The sequence below is a fragment of the Lygodium microphyllum genome, chromosome 17 (genome assembly GCF_053477565.2).
Source record: "Lygodium microphyllum isolate KBCC chromosome 17, Lygodium_microphyllum_v1.1.10, whole genome shotgun sequence".
Taxonomy (NCBI): Eukaryota; Viridiplantae; Streptophyta; class Polypodiopsida; order Schizaeales; family Lygodiaceae; genus Lygodium; species Lygodium microphyllum.
The window spans coordinates 137,304,122-137,325,519 of record NC_141151.1 but is presented as its reverse complement, the minus strand read 5'-3'; positions in this window follow the sequence as shown (position 1 = coordinate 137,325,519).

Genomic DNA, 21,398 nt, shown 5'->3' with positions numbered 1-21,398 from the left:
CTTCAACATAATAGTATATTGCCACTGTGAATAGAAAAGGACAGCACATTAATTAGAAAAGGGGACTCTCCAATGAAAAAGAAAACTTAGTAGAACAAAATAGACTGTCATTAAAGCCAAAAAATCACACTCAATATAACACAAAAAAGACAAATTTTAAGAAGAAAGTTGTGCGCGCGTGCTTTATATTCAACAAACCCAAATCACGACAAGAGACTAAAGAACAAGACTCAAAATAACAAAGAAATAAACGCCCATGACCTGAAACTTCCATCACGCAGGCACATGCACTTAGGCACTGGGTGAGACCTTCCAACACCCACATCAAGTAGAAATCCTAGTCCTACTATATTTGTAGAGCTTGAAAGCACACCTATCCATGACCTAATTGATCAAATCAACCATTTACTCCACCTAAAAGTGAAAGAAACCATGGGGATAATATCAAACACAATGCAAAGAGCTGAGGACTTACACGATGTCTAGGTTGATTTCTAGGCTTCAATTAATAGCTTCCAATAAGCTAAATATTTTGATGTCTTCACTATGAATCTTGAGGCTCTCAAGAGGAAACTTTGAGAGTTGCAAGGCTAAGGGGAAAAGACTCTTAATCGATTGCTATTGGACCTTAACAATGACACTAGATACCAACTTGCAACCATGTAACTTGAGATGTAAAACATCCCAAGAATATTGTTGAATACAAAAGTAATGGCCTTTTCATAGGATTCCCTCTTGGCTCTTATGAAATGATGCATCTTCAACTACTGAAAAATGATGCAACTAGAGATCCATATCTTACGAACCATCCTAACTAGAATAGGAAACACTCAAGATGCTTGGGATCAGGCAAAACCCCCTTGGTTACATAATGTTCACTCAAAATTATACCATACCATTAGAATATGCAATACATTTACTAAAGTAGGAAAACCTTCCTTTGAAATGTTGCTAGCCAACTCAATCATGCATGAACTATGGATGATTTGGCCATGTGACAACACATTGTAGAGTGTTGCGAGGGCCCCATGCTTCTAGCTTTGACTATCAATAGTCATGGCCCATGCTAAACATCCTCCACTTGCACCACAATTGGCTATGTCAACCCCTCTAGTAGTGGTGCAATGAATTGAGATATATTACTTAGGAATCCCTAGACCTCCAGTCCCAATCGCTACACACCCTCCCAACAATCCCCTTGCCCATTTTATTGAAGAACCAACTAAACAGGAGGAATACATAAATATAAATATTTTATTACAATGACATAGGGCATTTGATCTCCATGGATTACTATCATATACCCATTATAATGTTGGGACAAGGTTGAAAGCCAAGTATTCCTGCAAATTGAGACCCCATTTCCTATAGGAACTGTGGGCAGCCAGGTCATGTTTCCTCAAGGTGTACATAAAAACAAGATGAGTCTAAGGTTGTTAATATTGACCAACATTGCCCTTAGCATGGATTTTCCCACATGTATGCAGTTTGTATCCAAATTGTCCACAACATAAGGCAAGCAAAAGGAAGGCAATAGTGCCATTCATTCCTTTGAGTCTATTTAGAGTGGAAATTATCATTGATGAAGATAGTATTTCCATTCTCATGCATGCCATTACTCGCCTACAAAGTAAAGTTAGGGGGAGTAATGGGTCCCATGATGATGAATGGACTTGTCATTGGAAAAAAGAGCACCAAGAAAATGAGAAAGAGAGATTAACCCAACATTAAAAGAAAAATACTCACATTACCTCCCCAAATAATTGTGTTGCTACCTCTAGTGTTGAGAGTACTACAATTACACCTCAGATTACTAAAGTAAAGGAGGCATTGTAAAAGAAAAGGCATATCTTGACCTAGTTTAGCTACTTAATACACTTATTGACAAGGTAAAGGAATGGATATAGGTGATTCAAGACAAGTTGTATATGGGGCAAGCTGGCACATATTCGAGCCTTTCAAGCCTCTTGCATGAATCTCCATAAGAGAAACCTCAACAACTTGATGAAATCACAACTAAGACCAATCAAAACCCATGGAACAAGAGATATTTCTTATTCATGATGCAAGCATTTTTCAATATATGTATAATACTATCAAACCCATCGTTATTAGCTCTTGCATCCACTAAAATTACCACTCTACTCATACACTGCTCAAATGTAGCCCATTGATTTGGAAAGGATTAAAATACTGGGTCGAAGGAACTAACCTTGCCAAATCACACCTTGAATTAGTGCACTTTAATCTTGAGGGGTTCACCATATTTATATTCTCTATATCACATGCATTCAAGGTGGATTTATAAATATCCTTATTTGTGAACTTTTCTTGACGAAAACACAATCCTTCTTATTTAATCTATAAATAACCCTTTTGTACATAAATATGTATATATATAAATGGAATTTTAAAAGTCTCTTATTTCAAACCCATATGATATACACATGTATTCATTAGTGACCTCCACAACACTTTAATCTAAGCATTCTTGATGGATTGAAAGTTAAACCAATTGGAGTTTTTAGAGATTGGCTAGCCAAGATGGTTGAAGTAAAATTCAAAGTTAATCTTGTTGTCATGAAAGGTATAGACTACCACCTATTACCTATCCAACCATGGATGTGCAATGCATGTCTCATTGAGAACTATGGTAATAGTTTAGTCTTCCTAGGGAATAGGAAGGAGATAGCTTGCATCGGGATGGAATCTTGGAGAACCTCACCACTTTAGTTGGATGCTATCGTAGCACCCTTATGTTGAGATTCAAATGACTCTCCAACGTCTCAACCATCGGCCATATACATTTCCTCTCTTGAGGATGAATATGATTTCTCACCACCTTAGGACTATCATTCATAGAAGAGTTGGAATATCAATCCTCCTATGAATGCTTGAGACACTCCAACCCTCACAATAGATCCTCACATAGGATCTCAATACTGATCTTTATGATAGCTCTTGACCTTGGGGGGAGGGGTCACTATATGTAAACCTTGTATATCACATGTATTCAATGGCTATTCAAAAAAACCCTTTCCTTACATGTTGTAAGGTAATAAAAGGACCTCTTTTCCTTTAAAAAATACCCTTTCCTCAATAGCTATGACCTTCTAGGACTATCTTACCCCGATGGGTAGGTTTGTGTTATGTAAGATTCTTAGCCCCAATGGTGGCTAGTTTTTCTTAATCATGTTGATATTATAACCCCTTTTCCTCCTTGATAAATGACTAGCCTGTTTGGGATGACATTGATACTAAATATCATTAGGTCCAATATGACACAAATGGCTATACCATTAAGAAAATCGATATGGATCTCTAGCCATCAACAACTGAGAGCTTGCTCATTGATTCAAGTATTATAAGATATAACTCATAGTTGAAATGGATAAGGTGCCTTCATTACTAGAGTATGAACGAATGGGGTACAAGATCAATGATTGTTATCTAGATCCTAAGGTATTCGTGGTTGACAAAAATCTAGTTAAGGTCAAAGAGACCACCACAACAAGTTTTAACTCAACAAAGTAGTGACTTTGATGTAGATATTCCCCAACCAATCCAATTTGCCAAGTCTAAAATATACTACTTACAACAATGAGTGAGAAAGTCAAAGTCAAAAGAGATGGCAAGACCTCCCATTAAGTTTCACAAAGTCCAAAAAAGAGTGATCAAGTGGTTGTCTTACTCATCAAAAAACATGAAGACACATCTAATGAACCCATTGATGTTGGAGCTATATATAGCTCACCCTATCTAGACTAGGTCTCACCTATATATATATGTAGATTTTGATCAATATGAGATAGTATTTGGAAGTGTATATGTTGTGTCTCTTGTCTCTCTATCACGTCTGTACATATCTTCTCTCTCTACATTTCAACATGGTATCAGAGTTATCACGATTTACTACAACCAATTCCTTAAAGAAGACAATTAGGAAGTATCTCTTCTATTCTTGATTCATGTTTTTTTAATGCTTAAATTTTATGTATTGTGTATGTTATGAGCATCTTATGTTATGACTTTTAAGCATAGAAAAAGTTCATTTGATCATCATTTAGATTGCAGATATGTTGAATTGTAGATATGCCTTGCTTGGATACCCTAAAAGTTCCTATTTGAGAAACTCTTAATGAAATTCCTTTCTTAAGAAAACCAATTTTTGTTACATCATGATTACTCAGCTTTGTGTTTATGCATTTTTGCCAAAATTAGCCAAATCATCATCTATTCTTGGCTAAAAAGTAAAGTGATAATGTTTTGAGCGTTGTTCATATTTCTTGTCTATGTTGGACCCATTTCTTCTCTCACACGTTTTGTCCATTTTGGATCGCTTTATTCTTGCTCATGTTTCGTCTATCTTGAGTCTCTTTCTTTTGGAGTATGCTTTTTAAACTAAACATCTTTCCTTAGAACATAGCGTGTGTATATGATTTTTTGTGTTGCACTTTTGTCGTCATTTCATATATGGTGTGCAGATTTTGTGATCTCATGTTGTATGTATTCTCTCAGCTAGCTATGTCAAATTTTATAATCATCAATGGATTTTCTTCAGGACAACATTCCATCCCTCATTTTCAAGGACAAGGATTCCATGGGTGGAAAGTAAAGATGCTGCTAATTCTTGAAGGTGATGACTTGCATTACATTGTTCTTGGTAATTATGAATGTCTGCCTCAACCAAGTGATCAAGCCTCGTGATAATACTCTTGTAACTGAAGGATCTATCTTTGAAGAATGGCAAATTGTTTATAATGAGTGTCTGACATGACAAAGTAGCTCATTGATATATTCTTTCTACTCTTCAAGAATCTCTTATGCTTGATGTATGCAATCTTTCAACCTCACAAGCTATATGGGAGTATATGATAGCAAATTTTGTGAAGAAGTCTATTATAGAAATACATTCTCTTCGTGGTCAGATCACTGAGTTACAAAACAACATCGAAACTTCTATGACAACACATATCGAATCATTCAAGAACATTATCAATCATCTTGCTATTGTTGGTGATATTATTCCATGAAAGCAATTGGTAACATAGTTTCTTGACACTATAAAGGATCCTACTTATGATAATATTGTCACCATATTATCTAACGAAAATGGGATCAGTTTTGATCAAACTTGTATATCTTTGATTGAATATTCACAACCACATGAACGATGACACACAAATTAAGAAACAATTATGATCTCACAAGAGGACATACAACCAAAACAAATTGACCAAGCTTTACATTCTCGAAGGTGTACCTTTCCATGCTATACATGTAGGAGTCGTCATGGTAGTAATTCTCTTATCTCAAGTTTCCTAACAAACATCATTCTTATTGTAATAGAAATGGTCACACTGCAGATGATTGCCTGGCAAAACAATATGATAAGGAATATGATATTACAAGTAAACAACCACATTTATCCAGAGATTATTCTCCTTGTGACTACTACAAGAAGAGTGATCATCAAGCCTGTCTATGTTTCATGAGGCATCTTGATTCAGATCATACTAGAGCATATGGTGCTACACATGATAATAGTCTTAAAGAAGCAAATTGTGTGAGATATTCTACTCTCCAGAAAGGATACTTCATGTTCGTGATGGATCTCTTTTTATTATTCATTCTGGTGCTACGGTAAACAGGATATATCAATCCCAATGGTTATATAATTATCATTCTATTCCTATCAAGAAATTGATGTATCTTGTTGATGACACAACCTATCTAGTCAAAGGTATAGGTGATTTATATCTTGGTACTCTTTCTTCAACAAGAATTCTGCGCACAGTTTTACATGTCCTCGATCTACAAAGGAACCTTCTTTCAATTGCAAGACTTGTGGATCTTGGTCAGTTTTGACCATACCAAGTGTCACTTTGAGAAAGATGGCCAAACAATAGCTATTGCTCCTTGAAATGGTAAATTTTTTTAGTTATCTTTAAATGAATATGTTCCAAATGTTGTTACAGCTCTTCGTGGTGATCTTAATAGGAAAATATGGTATCATCGCTTTGTTCAATGTGATTTTTCTAAGCTTGTCGATCTTTATTGGCTTGACCTTGTTCACGGTATGGAATTCAAAGCTCATCCTCATATGGGTATTTGTGAATATTCTGGACTTCGAAATCATTTTTGCAAATCCTTTTTCATTCCCACCACAACTCAATCTAGAGATTTGGTTAATCTTATTAACAGTGATATTTGTGTACATTTTCCTCCATCAAAATCTCAATATCGGTATTTCATGACTTTTATTAATAACTTTTGAAGATACACCACTAGTTTTCTATTGCGACAAAAATCAAAACATTTATTATCTTTTAAGAAATATTAGAAATCTACAGAACTTCATACTAGTCCTCACATTAAGAAACTTCACAATGATAATGGTGGCGAATACATTTTAAATGATTTTGATGATTATTGTAATAATCAGGATATTCATCATGAATATATGGTTCCCTACTCTCCTGAATAGAATGGTATTGCTAAATGTAAAAACATGATTATTCTCAATGCCATGCAATCTATGGTGATTCATTCTAGCTTATCTTGATGTTTTTGGGCTGAAGCAGTCTTAACAACAGTATTTGTCCAAAATCATCTTCCTACAATTGCTCCTTCTGGTAAAATGCCAATTACTACTTGGACACGCCAATCTCTTTTTATTTCATATTTTTGAGCTTTTTGATGTAGGGCTTATATTCACGTACTCAAAGAGACTCGCAGAAAACTTGATACTCTCGATTTGAAAGTTATTTTCATTGGATATTCAAATTTTTCTAAGGAATACATTTTTTATGATCCATCTTCCAAGAATTTAATCATCAGTCATGATGCTATATTCAATGAGCAACTTATAGGCAGCACATGGTCTCAGGAGGATGCTAGGGCGGATTTGGTCACTAGAGGGCATTGATTATACATAGTCATTGCTCACTTCTTTTCCTTTTCTATATGATGATGAATCTCCTTCACAAGATATTGGCTCTTCAAATAAGGATTCTCAACCTGCACCTATTATTATTGATGATGACCTTAGCATTGATGTTTATGTTGTCAAGAATCGCGTGGTGGGGGGACTTGCTCAAGATGCTGTGCCGAACACACACAGAATGCACAAGGAGAAGCTCACTCAAGAGACAAGAAGAGAGATGGAGGCCAAAACGTTTTCTTGCTGGTTTCTTCTTCTTCTTCCACACTCTTTTTAATGTACACAAAGTATAGATAAGATACAACATAAAGGAAAGTGGCCTACTAAGTCAAACAACGCATAACCGACTACACTAGTCGACTAGTGCTATAACTATGCCAGTTTAAATAGGTGTAACAACTTGAATATAATAAGTAATGATTCAGTGGCCATGTGAGAGTCATAATGACCATTGACGTGCAAAGTGTAGTCGTGTGGACCCATCTAACCAGGCGGTCCATCATCAATGTCTACATGTGTTGAGCTTGTCATCTCAACACTCCCCCTCAAGCTCAATTGCATCTCTGCAACTCAAGTAAGCTTCGAAACTTTTGAAGCTTCTCTGTACGCAATGCCTTCATGAAGATGTCAGCTATCTGATCCTGTGTGCTGATATACACCAAGTCAATCTCACCTGCTAGTACCTTCTCTCTCACAAAGTGGTAGTGTATCTCAATATGTTTTGTCCTGGCATGGAACACAGGGTTCCTAGCCAACTGTATACTACTCATGTTGTCACAATAAATGACAACTGGACCTTCCACCTGCACATCCAAATCAACCATTAACTTTTGTAACCATACTACCTCACATGCTGCAACAACAGCACCTCTATACTCAGCCTCTATACTCGACAAAGCAATTGTAGATTGCTTTTTGCTGCTCCAAGCAACTGCTGCACTACCAAGAGAGAATATATATCCGTTGGTAGATCTTCTATCAGACATACTACCAGCCCAATCTGCATCTGTGTATCCAAACACCTGTACATCTGTACCTGCCTCGTAGAAAAGTCCATAATGTAATGTGGACTTCACATATCTCAATATGCATCTGATTGCATCCAAATGTGGCTTTCTAGGTACTTGCATAAACTGACTCACAAGACCAATAGCGTAGCTCAAGTCTAGCCTTGTAATGGTCATGTAGATCAAACTCCCCACTATCCTTCTGAACATAGTAGGATCTTCTATCTCATCCCCAACATCAGCACTCAACTTTACATTCTGCTCCAACGGGACTAAAAGTGGTTTGCATGCTGTCATACCATACTTGGAAAACATATCCAAGCCATACTATCTTTGGGACAGCCATATACCATCATAACATCTGATCACCTCAATGCCAAGGAAGTACCTTAGCTCACCTAAATCCTTCATCTCAAACTTCTTCTTCAAAAAATCCTTGACTTCAGCAATCCCACTATCATTATCACCTCTAATAATCAAGTCGTCCACATAGATGACTATGTAACGTGTCCACTAGAATCCTCTAGGACACGTCTTGGCAGTCCATCGAAAGGCTGTCTAGAGAACTCCGCCCAACACTCCCATGGAATGTTACGGGTTTTGTAATCTAGGTCTTTCCGCATCTGCCACGTAGCGGAAGTGTCCTGGCCGTTTCCCACTTAGGATCGACCGGAATTAAGGTTTTCTAGTTTAGTCATTAGCTAGCAACAACTAGCGTTAGACCCGAGCGAACTACTTTACGCAGAAACGCCAGGTCCGAAGCGGATTCACGCTGCACTTGGTTCAAGGAGAAAGGGAAATGAGAGGGATGCCATGCTCAACCTCTCTACCATAAGGCATAGTCCCATTCCATTCCCCTAAAACAGCGTGAATCGGGTAACAGATAAATCTAAGTCATCCTTCTCGTTATTTGCTCGGCGATGATGATCATCCCTTTGTTCGTTGAAGATTTTTGAGAAAAGTTCCCGGCTGACCGGGACCACCCATCCATAGGACGGACCCATGGTCCATCCTCCGCACTTTCCTCGGTTTGTTTTAGTTATGTAATTACCTACCACATTAATTTGACATATAACAAACAGCTTCCTTGATTAGCCCTGTTAAGCACTGGTTCCTTCACGTAATCTTATCACAGGACATAAAGAAAACAATGTCAAACAACTTCTTTATTATCATTTTATCCTTTTATCTTTGAAATACAAGGAGTTCCGCCCGTAGGCTTGTTCATAATCCGCCCGAAGGCTATCCAGTAATCCACCAGGGATCACTAATCCAAGCTTCTGCCCGTAGACTAGTATGCGGGCCTCGAGATCCAATCCCGAGTCACGTTAGCCTCTTGTGCAGGGCCCGGCAGGCGAGGGATTTACGGCCAGAGCCCCCTCTGGCACCCAAGTGTCCTCCTGCTCCAAGTAGAACTCAACGGAGAGACCTCTCACGGCGGGTTCAGTCCACGTCCCCGGCGCGATTAACAACCCCCTTGGTTAGGGTCAGGCAGGCAGTCGGGGGTAACTGAAGCTGCCTCTCCCTTCAGGCCTTCAACCTAAAGTATTTAGATATCATTTCATCCTTTAGTTCATTGAGCAAACAATGCAAACAGTGCTTTCTAAACTGTTACAAGCACAATCAATTCCAGTGGTCGTTTAGCTGGCAAACTGTTAAGGAGTGACTCCTTTTCTCCGAATGCAACCTGCATTCAATTCGGAATCAATTGCAACTTGGCAAGATTCCTATCATTCTTGGGTTAGGGTCATACCCTACCAATACTTTAGGTTTTGTTATGGTAGATTCCAGCAACCATGTCGCTTTAGTTTATTGACTAATCATTTTCGTCCAAGCAAATGCCTAGCTTCCCTTAACTTGACAAAGTTTCCCTAATTAGGATAGAGTAAAAGGACGACTACCCTTTTCCCCTTGCGAGTTTAAACTGGCGCAAGAACCTGCCAACCTTAATCCACGGAATGGCAAAACTTCTCACGATCAAACCGCAAAGCTATGTGACGTTGCAATTTATTGCACAAGTGTCGCCTCCATTCTAAGAGATCCTTTCCCTTAATGAATGGCGTATTCAGGTCACGGAATTAACTTCAGTCGAGAAGGAGGGTTTAGGGTGTCTTTTACCCACCCATCCTAATTTCACTAAATGGACAGCGTTTAGTCCAACTCAAATCGAGTTTCATCATCTTGAACGCTTGATCCATAAGGTAGGAATCCTAGATTATTGTTTACATGAGCATCCAATTAGCCCAACATTTTTGGGAATATGGTCAGGACTATTGGGTTTGAAGGTTCTGACTTAGCGACATTGGGAAAATTTGGCCGAATCCTTAGCGCGCCAACCTCTAGTTAGTGTTTGGGGTATCTAACGTCTTGACTGAACCATGCTCATATGAAATCCTTTGTGGCTAGGTGATTTGGGTAATTCTTTATGCTTGTCTCGCGACAAGGATGAATCCTTCCTAGAGACAATAAACTAGATCTAAAAGAGGAAAAATAGTTGCAACTAACATATTACATGTAAACATGTGCTTCATTGCTCCCACGCATCACATGGTTCACAATAACTCTATCTTTCCTGGGTATAGTAAAAATGCATGATAATCTGGATACTAACCTTCCTAGGACATACTAGGACTTACATCAAATAATCATGCTTACAACCTTGTTGTCTACACTTTAGAATCTTATGCTTTGACGAACCATGCAACCTTTCCTAAATGCAGCTCCTGATGAATGACATTTTTGCATGATGACTATGCAACGTTCTCCTAGCTACAATGAAACTTATACAAAACTAAAGCTAGTGATAATTTATTCCATTTTACATGCCACTTGCAAGTCCATAAGATCATTTCCGTACTCTTCTATTTCTTTTCGGATAATATCTTATGGGTGTTAACTTTTCCTCATGAAATCATTACGAGGAGGATGTTGCCTAACATGTGGCACACGCTTATTCCTACCATGTCTAGGAAGAAAAATGCACTTATCAATTTCATTTCTTTGCCCTAAGTAATATATGTTTAGATTCATTACTTTGATAATGTACCAAAATAGCTACATGGAGCTAGTCTTCTAAGGCGGACAACTCGTTTCAATTTCATGGCATGCTTCAACCTTGCCTAATGTTTCAAGAGATACTTTATCCAATGTATTTTTACCACTACCACATGCCTTAAAAATAAGCGTAAAATGCATTCTTCCTTATGGAACTAAGCGCACCTAATCATTTCTTTATGCGAAAATAAACTTGAAAGAACCTGGACTTGTGGGCTCGGGGAGATATCCACTTGTACGCTCGGAGATGAACCTCCCGCAGGCGCACCTTGTGATCTTTTTGGGGCCATCGTGGGCGTGGTCTCGGCTTCTGGTTAGTCTTTGCGATCTACGAATTGACTTGCCTTGGCATGCAACCTCCCGACCTTTGCCTTTTTCCCTCGTACGCAGGAGATTCCTTTACGAGATTTTGGATAAATGGTGCTTGCGGAAGAGGGCTTTATGAGTTCTTTAGGGAAAACCTGGGTTGGCACCGAATTGATTCACGGATGGCTTGTGGGCTTTGAAGTCTTTTTGCGAAAAGCCTTTTACGAAGGGTCTTGTGGGAGGTCTTTATGGGCTTCACCTTCTCCTCTTCAAAGTCCCGGGGGGGGGGAGGTATGAATGGGTCTATGGGGGATGTAGTGGGAAGGGGGCTTAAGGAAGCCCCCCCCTTAGAAGCTTCTTAAGAAGCTTCTAAGAAGCTTTTGAGCTTCTGCAGCGACGTCGAGGGGGGGGGAGTCGTAATCCAGCGGGCGGCGGCGGACTGAGGTGGCCTGGCGGTCTGGGGCGGCAGCTATGGCGGCTGGCGGCTGGCGGCTGGCGGACTGGGGCGGCAACGTGGCGGCTTCACGACGGCGACCTCCTCCTTCTCACAGCCCGCCCTCCTCCCTTCCTGACTCCCTGGGGAGGGGGGTTTTTATAGGCCTTGGGGAGGGGGGGGGGTGGGGAAGAGGGCCTCCACACACGTGGAGGACTCCCCCTCATGCAGTCCAACTCACTCCTCCTTGGCCATCCCCCCCCCACACTCCCTCTCCTCCAGCCATGCATCGGCTGGGGGAAGGGATAATAATTTAAAAAAAATTGCCTTGAATTTATCCAATTGCCCCTTCAAAAAGGGTGTTCCCACGCGGTTTTTACGGTCCTCAACCCCAGCCTCTAATTTACAATGTGGCGGCCTCATTTTTGAGCGTGAATGGTATGGATTAAGCTACCAATAATACGATGTAGGTGATACCCTTGCACAGGATTTACACGGCGTGCGGGAAGTCAATATTTACGGTACGCAGTGTGCGGAAATATTACATTCTCTCCCCCTTAGAATAATCGAGATGTCCTCATCTCGAGAAAAACTGGGGATATTGAAGACTGAGAGAGCTTTCATCCATCCAGGTAGCATCCTCTTCCGGATAATCTTTCCACTGGACGAGGTATTCCTTCAAGGTTCTAGATCTTAGCTGTCTCTCCCTAACATCTAAGATCTTATCCGGTCTTAGTTCAAGGACTCCTTGACTAGGCATTACAATTTGTTGGTCATCAAGTACATGATTTGGGTTGGGTACATATTTTTTTAAGAGGCTAATATGGAATACATTGTGAACTTTTAGGTTATCTGGAAGTTGCAATTTATAAGCATTGGGTCCTAGGCATTTGAAGATTTTATACGGTCCACAATACCTTGGACTTAGCTTCTTGCATTCACCTAGAGATAGAGAACTCTTTTTCGGCCGTACACGAATGAAGACCATGTCTCCTTCTCCGAAGACCCTCTCTTGGCGTTTCAAATCCGCATATGCCTTTTGTCTATCTTTGGCTGCTTGTATATCTTGTCTTATTGACCTTATTTGGTCATCCATGTCCTCCAACATTTGTCTTGAAGCTTCCACCCTTAGGGTAGGATCAGAAAAATTTAGGGGACTTCGACAATCATGACCATACAATGCCTGGAAAGGCGTCATTTGAATGCTCTGCTGGTAAGAAGCATTGTAAGCAAATTCTACTAACGGCAAGTATTGAATCCACCTCTTCGGCTCTCGACAGCAGTAAGCCCTAAGCATATCCTCAATGATTTGATTTACTCGTTCTGTTTGTCCATCTGTTTGGGGATGGTAGGCAGTGCTAAAACAGAGTTGAGTTCCAATAGCTTCAAAGATAGCTCTCCAAAAGTGTGAAGTGAAAAGAGAATCTCGATCGCTAATGATCCTTCTAGGTAACCCATGTAGCTTGAATATTTCTTTGATAAAACACTCTAGCAATGTCGGAGGCTTTATAGTTTGTCTTTACTGGAATCAGGTGTGCAACCTTAGTAAGCATGTCAACTACAACCATAATGGAGTTGTACCTCCTTGGACTTGGGGTAAGCCCACCACAAAATCCATACTGATGAATTCCCATTTCATTTGGGGAATGTCAAGTGGTTGCAATTTTCCTGGCATCAAGACATGTTCAGCCTTGATACGTTGGCAAGACAAACATTCAGTGACATATTTGAGAATGTCACCCTTGAGCCTCTCCCAATGATAGCTCTTCCTAACTGCATTAAGAGTTTTTGCATAGCCAGGATGTCCTGCGAAAGGGGAATCATGAGCTTCCCATAATATCTTTTGCTTAAGTGACTGGCTTGTTGGTATACATAACCTTGTTCTGTAATAAACAAGTCCATTATCAGTGGAAAATTCCCGATACTTAGCTTGTGACTTCAGATTCTGCTATTTGGTAGCTATTTCTTTTATCATGGTTTGGTAGGCCAAATCATGGCATGCCTCCTCTCTAGCTAGTTCGAGTATAGGGTTGCTTGGCATAGATACCTTTGTAGCCAGAGATCTGGCCGTTGATGGATTCTACAAGATTAGGGAATTTAGGAATGCCTTGCGACTGAGTGCATCGGCAACTACATTCTCTTTCCCCGGTCGATACTTGATTTCAAAATCATACTCCTCCAATACTTCGATCCATCGACGTTGCCTCATGTTGAGCTCGTTCTGGGTAAAAATCCATTTGAGACTCTTATGATCTGTTACTAGAGTAAACTTGTTACCCAACAGGTAGTGTCTCCAAAGCTTTAGAGCATGGATGACAGCTAATAACTCCAGATCATGCGTGGCATAATTCTTTTCATGACTCTTCAATTTCCTTGAAGAATATGCTACGGGATGACCTTCCTGCATGAGTACACACCCCAAGGCAAGAATGCTGGCATCAGTTACTACCTCGAACTCCTTATTGAGGTCAGGAAGTTTCAGAATAGGTGCTGATACCAAACATTGCTTCAATTGGTCGAAGCTATTTTGTTCGGGAGTTGACCATGTAATAGAAGTCTGCTTCTTTAGTAAGTCGGTAAGAGGTGCTGCAATCAAAGCATAGTTTTTGATAAAGACCCTATACCATCCTGTCAAGCCAAGAAAACTGCGTATCTCTTTGACGGATAATGGTATTGGCCATTCAAGCACATCTCTGACTTTGGCTGGGTCTACTGATATTCCTTCTGGTGATACTATGAATCCTAGATATTCAATTTGACGTTTGAAGAATGCACACTTCTTCATTTTTGCATATAGCTTATGAGACCTCATTGTCTCAAGGACAATCCGTAGTTGAGGTTCATGATCTTCTTCCTATTTAGAATAGACTAAAATGTCGTCGAAGAAGACAAGCACGAAATCATCAAGATATGGTCTAAAAATATCCTGCATTAATCTATTGAAGGTGGCAGGTGCATTTGTAAGCCCGAATGACATAACCAAGAATTCAAAGTGCCCATATCTTGTATTGAAGGCTGTTTTTGGAATATCCTCATCCTTGATCCTGATTTGATAGTAACCTGACCTGAGATCAATTTTGGAGAAGATCTTTGCACCTTGAAGGCGATCGAGAAGCTCATCTATTCTAGGAATAAGATACTTGTTCTTGACTGTTGATTGATTCAACCCACTGTGATCAATACATAGCCGGAGTGTTTCATCTTTCTTTTTCTGGATCAGTATTGGTGCTCCCATGGTGAACTGCTAGGACGGATGTAGCCCTAATCTAGTAGTTGCTTGAGTTGTTCCTTCAACTCAATTGCTTCCGATATAGACATTCTATAGGGTCTCTTTGCAATTGGCACAGCTCCTATTACTAGCTTGATCTCATGATCTACTTCACTTTGAAGCGAGAGTTCTGTTAACTCTTCAGAGGCTACGTCCACGTATTCCTTCAGCCAAGTGACCAAATCACTTTACTTCTTTATCAATATTCATAGTCAAGACAATCGGAAAAAAAAGTTTTATTCTATTCATATCAACATAGCCCTTTCGAGGTATAATTATTTCTTGGGGCGATGGAACAAGTTGATACATTAATTTGAGGAGAATAAGATATTATTGCATTCAGCTACAGGAACTGAGTAGTAGTACGGATTGGGGTCATCGATTTTCAGGAATCGATAGTTCATTGGAAGATTAGGGTATCTTTTCCTTTGATATCCCTTCTTCACATGACGCCCTAAAACCTTGATTCAGTCGGCAGGGATTCTTTGAATCACTTCCCCTTACACATACTTATTCTGGTTAACCCTTCGACCTCCAACCTGTAGGGTCGCGTTTGCGTGAGCCTCAACAAAGACGAGCAGCTTTACGATCTTCAAATCCTCCATCCACTTGATTCTCTTCAAGTTAATTTGAAGGTACGCAGGTTGATAGGCAGTTATGTAATAGATCCCTGTAACACCCATCCATCTCCATTCCACGTACACAGGTGATGGATTGTAAATGCGGTCTAGGATGTTCATCATTTCAATTCTCTGCCTATAATGCGGAGAATGCATTGCAGTCAAAAACATGATCCCGAACACCAAAAACTTGTTCCACGCCTCGTAATTCTGCAAGACAGTACTGAAGATGAGGAAATGTTTGGACAGGAACAATTTCTTTACTTCATTTTTAATGAAATCTTATGAAAACAATTCCATTGTTGGTCGGCTCTGATACCAACTGTAACGTGTCCACTAGAATCCTCTAGGACACGTCTTGGCAGTCCATCGAAAGGCTGTCTAGAGAACTCCGCCCGGCACTCCCATGGAATGTTACGGGTTTTGTAATCTAGGTCTTTCCGCGTCTACCACGTAGCGGAAGTGTCCTGGCCGTTTCCCACTTAGGATCGACCGGAATTAAGGTTTTCTAGTTTAGTCATTAGCTAGCAGCAACTAGCGTCAGACCCGAGCGAACTACTTTACGCAGAAACGCCAGGTCCGAAGCGGATTCACGCTGCACTTGGTTCAAGGAGAAAGGGAAACGAGAGGGATGCCATGCTCAACCTCTCTGCCATAAGGCATAGTCCCATTCCGTTCCCCTAAAACAGCGTGAATCGGGTAACAGGTAAATCTAAGTCATCCTTCTCGTTATTTGCTCGGCGATGATGATCATCCCTCTGTTCGTTGAAGATTTTTGAGAAAAGTTCCCGGCTGACCGGGACCACCCATCCATAGGACGGACCCATGGTCCATCCTCCGCACTTTCCTCGGTTTGTTTTAGTTATGTAATTACCTACCACATTAATTTGACATATAACAAACAGCTTCCTTGATTAGCCCTGTTAAGCACTGGTTCCTTCACGTAATCTTATCACAGGACATAAAGAAAACAATGTCAAACAACTTCTTTATTATCATTTTATCCTTTTATCTTTGAAATACAAGGAGTTCCGCCCGTAGGCTTGTTCATAATCTGCCCGAAGGCTATCCAGTAATCCACCAGGGATCACTAATCCAAGCTTCTGCCCGTAGACTAGTATGCGGGCCTCGAGATCCAATCCCGAGTCACGTTAGCCTCTTGTGCAGGGCCCGGAAGGCGAGGGATTTACGGCCAGAGCCCCCTCTGGCACCCAAGCGTCCTCCTGCTCCAAGTAGAACTCAACGGAGAGACCTCTCACGGCGGGTTCGGTCCACGTCCCCTGCGTGGTTAACAACCCCCTTGGTTAGGGTCAGGCAGGCAGTCGGGGGTAACTGAAGCTGCCTCTCCCTTCAGGCCTTCAACCTAAAGTATTTAGATATCATTTCATCCTTTAGTTCATTGAGCAAACAATGCAAACAGTGCTTTCTAAACTATTACAAGCACAATCAATTCCAGTGGTCGTTTAGCTGGCAAACTGTTAAGGAGTGACTCCTTTTCTCCGAATGCAACCCGCATTCGATTCGGAATCAATTGCAACTTGGCAAGATTCCTATCATTCTTGGGTTAGGGTCATACCCTACCAATACTTTAGGTTTTGTTATGGTAGATTCCAGCGACCATGTCGCTTTAGTTTATTGACTAATCATTTTCGTCCAAGCAAATGCCTAGCTTCCCTTAACTTGACAAAGTTTCCCTAATTAGGATAGAGTAAAAGGACGACTACCCTTTTCCCCTTGCGAGTTTAAACTGGCGCAAGAACCTGCCAACCTTAATCCACGGAATGGCAAAACTTCTCACGATCAAACCGCAAAGCTATGTGACGTTGCAATTTATTGCACAAGTGTCGCCTCCATTCTAAGAGATCCTTTCCCTTAATGAATGGCGTATTCAGGTCACGGAATTAACTTCAGTCGAGAAGGAGGGTTTAGGGTGTCTTTTACCCACCCATCCTAATTTCACTAAATGGACAGCGTTTAGTCCAACTCAAATCGAGTTTCATCATCTTGAACGCTTGATCCATAAGGTAGGAATCCTAGATTATTGTTTACATGAGCATCCAATTAGCCCAACATTTTTGGGAATATGGTCAGGACTATTGGGTTTGAAGGTTCTGACTTAGCAACATTGGGAAAACTTGGCCAAATCCTTAGCGCGCCAACCCCTAGTTAGTGTTTGGGGTATCTAACGTCTTGACTGAACCATGCTCATATGAAATCCTTTGTGGCTAGGTGATTTGGGTAATTCTTTATGCTTGTCTCGCGACAAGGATGAATCCTTCCTAGAGACAATAAACTAGATCTAAAAGAGGAAAAATAGTTGCAACTAACATATTACATGTAAACATGTGCTTCATTGCTCCCACGCATCACATGGTTCACAATAACTCTATCTTTCCTGGGTATAGTAAAAATGCATGATAATCTGGATACTAACCTTCCTAGGACATACTAGGACTTACATCAAATAATCATGCTTACAACCTTGTTGTCTACACTTTAGAATCTTATGCTTTGACGAACCATGCAACCTTTCCTAAATGCGGCTCCTGATGAATGACATTTTTGCATGATGACTATGCAACGTTCTCCTAGCTACAATGAAACTTATACAAAACTAAAGCTAGTGATAATTTATTCCATTTTACATGCCACTTGCAAGTCCATAAGATCATTTCCGTACTCTTCTATTTCTTTTCGGATAATATCTTATGGGTGTTAACTTTTCCTCATGAAATCATTACGAGAAGGATGTTGCCTAACATGCGGCACACGCTTATTCCTACCATGTCTAGGAAGAAAAATGCACTTATCAATTTCATTTCTTTGCCCTAAGTAATATATGTTTAGATTCATTACTTTGATAATGTACCAAAATAGCTACATGCAGCTAGTCTTCTAAGGCGGACAACTCGTTTCAATTTCATGGCATGCTTCAACCTTGCCTAATGTTTCAAGAGATACTTTATCCAATGTATTTTTACCACTGCCACATGCCTTAAAAATAAGCGTAAAATGCATTCTTCCTTATGGAACTAAGCGCACCTAATCATTTCTTTATGCGAAAATAAACTTGAAAGAACCTGGACTTGTGGGCTCGGGGAGATATCCACTTGTACGCTCGGAGATGAACCTCCCGCAGGCGCACCTTGTGATCTTTTTGGGGCCATCGTGGGCGTGGTCTCGGCTTCTGGTTAGTCTTTGCGATCTACGAATTGACTTGCCTTGGCATGCAACCTCCCGACCTTTGCCTTTTTCCCTCGTACGCAGGAGATTCCTTTACGAGATTTTGGATAAATGGTGCTTGCGGAAGAGGGCTTTATGAGTTCTTTAGGGAAAACCCGGGTTGGCACGGAATTGATTCATGGATGGCTTGTGGGCTTTGAAGTCTTTTTGCGAAAAGCCTTTTACGAAGGGTCTTGTGGGAGGTCTTTATGGGCTTCACCTTCTCCTCTTCAAAGTCGCGGGGAGGGGGAGGTATGAATGGGTCTATGGGGGATGTAGTGGGAAGGGGGCTTAAGGAAGCCCCCCCCTTAGAAGCTTCTTAAGAAGCTTCTAAGAAGCTTCTGAGCTTCTGCAGCGACGTCGAGGGGGGGGGGGAGTCGTAATCCAGCGGGCGGCGGCGGACTGAGATGGCCTGGCGGTCTGGGGCGGCAGCCATGGCAGCTGGCGGCTGGCGGCTGGCGGACTGGGGCGGCAACGTGGCAGCTTCACGACGGCGACCTCCTCCTTCTCACAGCCCGCCCTCCTCCCTTCCTGACTCCCTGGGGAGGGGGGTTTTTATAGCCCTTGGGGGGGGGGGGGGGGGGAAGAGGGCCTCCACACACGTGGAGGACTCCCCCTCATGCAGTCCAACTCACTCCTCCTTGGCTATCCCCCCCCCACACTCCCTCTCCTCCAGCCATGCATCGGCTGGGGGAAGGGATAATAATTTAAAAAAAAATTGCCTTGAATTTATCCAATTGCCCCTTCAAAAAGGGTGTTCCCACGCGGTTTTTACGGTCCTCAACCCCAGCCTCTAATTTACAATGTGGCGGCCTCATTTTTGAGCGTGAATGGTATGGATTAAGCTACCAATAATACGATGTAGGTGATACCCTTGCACAGGATTTACAGGGCGTGCGGGAAGTCAATATTTACGGTACGCAGTGTGCGGAAATATTACAAACTATGATGACCAAACCAAAACAACAATGGGAGGCATTTTCATGCCTTCAAATCATGTGCACATTTAAAATCATGACAAGGGGAAATATTATCATGGTCACCAAGTGTAATGCAGTTTAGATATACTTAACAAATACAAAAATGCAACATAGAGAAATTCATATTGAAGGCCCATTAGTTCATTGTGTGAAAGAACACAAAGAATTCAAAACACAGATAGATCTTAGAATAGCTTGATCATTGAATATTATATTTCATTGCTTATCCTTCAAATTATATCAGATCATAATACATTCCAATATAGTCTATTGAATATATCCTACTCAATTGGCAGATGACAATAGACATGAATCATGACTCTTAACTTTTATAGAGGGATCTCTTGACTCCTTGCTATTTCGTCCATCTAATGCTCTACCCAAGAGTATTGAATCATATTTGCATGCATTAACTTTTGAATCCAATCCATATATTATAAGAGATTACACTGAATAATATAATTTGAGACAACAAAATGTTCAATAGGAATAGCCAAGTGTTGTACATATTACTAGAAATATATAGAAAGTATAATAAATATATTTACATGATTTTGAATCCATCTATTATGGCTTTGTGTAGTACCTAATATGCTACAAGTACTATACTATATACATAACCAATTATATCTCCTTCCAAGAGCTAAAATAATCATCTCATCGTTTCTCACTAATATCTTTGTCATCCTCATCATTGTTACCTCCATATCATCATACTCTTTTCTCTCCACGTCATCCCCTACTTCACTCTCCCCCTCTCTACATCTCTTTGCATTGATGCATCCTATAGATGTAGAAAATTCAATCTTGGAATAATGAAGAGCTTTCAAAGCATTCAAGAAGAGAAACAACATATTAAAATCTTCTTATTATGATCTCACATTGCTATTCCTCCATGACGATGCCCTCTTTATACATGTGCATCCATGTAGTAAACCTATTATGATAGCACTTATAAGCCATCTCATGATGGTTAGTGGAGATTTGGCCCACAATGCTCAACTAGAAAATGGAAACATCAGTAGCATTAGATATAGTCTCACGGCAATTCACTATATATATATATATTCTTTATATCACCTATGCTCAAGCCTATTTATAAGTATCATTATTTAAGAATTTTTCTTGAATAAGACAGAATATTTTTTAATTCAATCTATAAACAACCCCTTTATATGCCACCCTTTTGTATGTAAAAAATGTATATATATTTTTTAAAGCCCTTTATTTTGAAGTCACATGATACACACATATACTCATGACTGGTCCCCCCTCCAGGATACAATGGATCATAAATAATTGCACATAAAAACTTAAGAAATTTTTTAGATAATAATAAAATGAGCCTCCTACATGTGAATGTCTCCTTGTCTAAAACAGAATCATCAAAATCGCTCCATGTTGTTGGGAAAAGTTTGGACTTAAGAATGGGCCCTTTAGGGTATTTGACTCACTCTCTCTTTGTTGAAAAATGGAGCCATCATGAAATTTTTGCAAAGGAACTCCGATTTTGTTGCAGCCTAGATCTTTAGAATAGACTCTTTGAGGTCTTTCCATAGATCTAT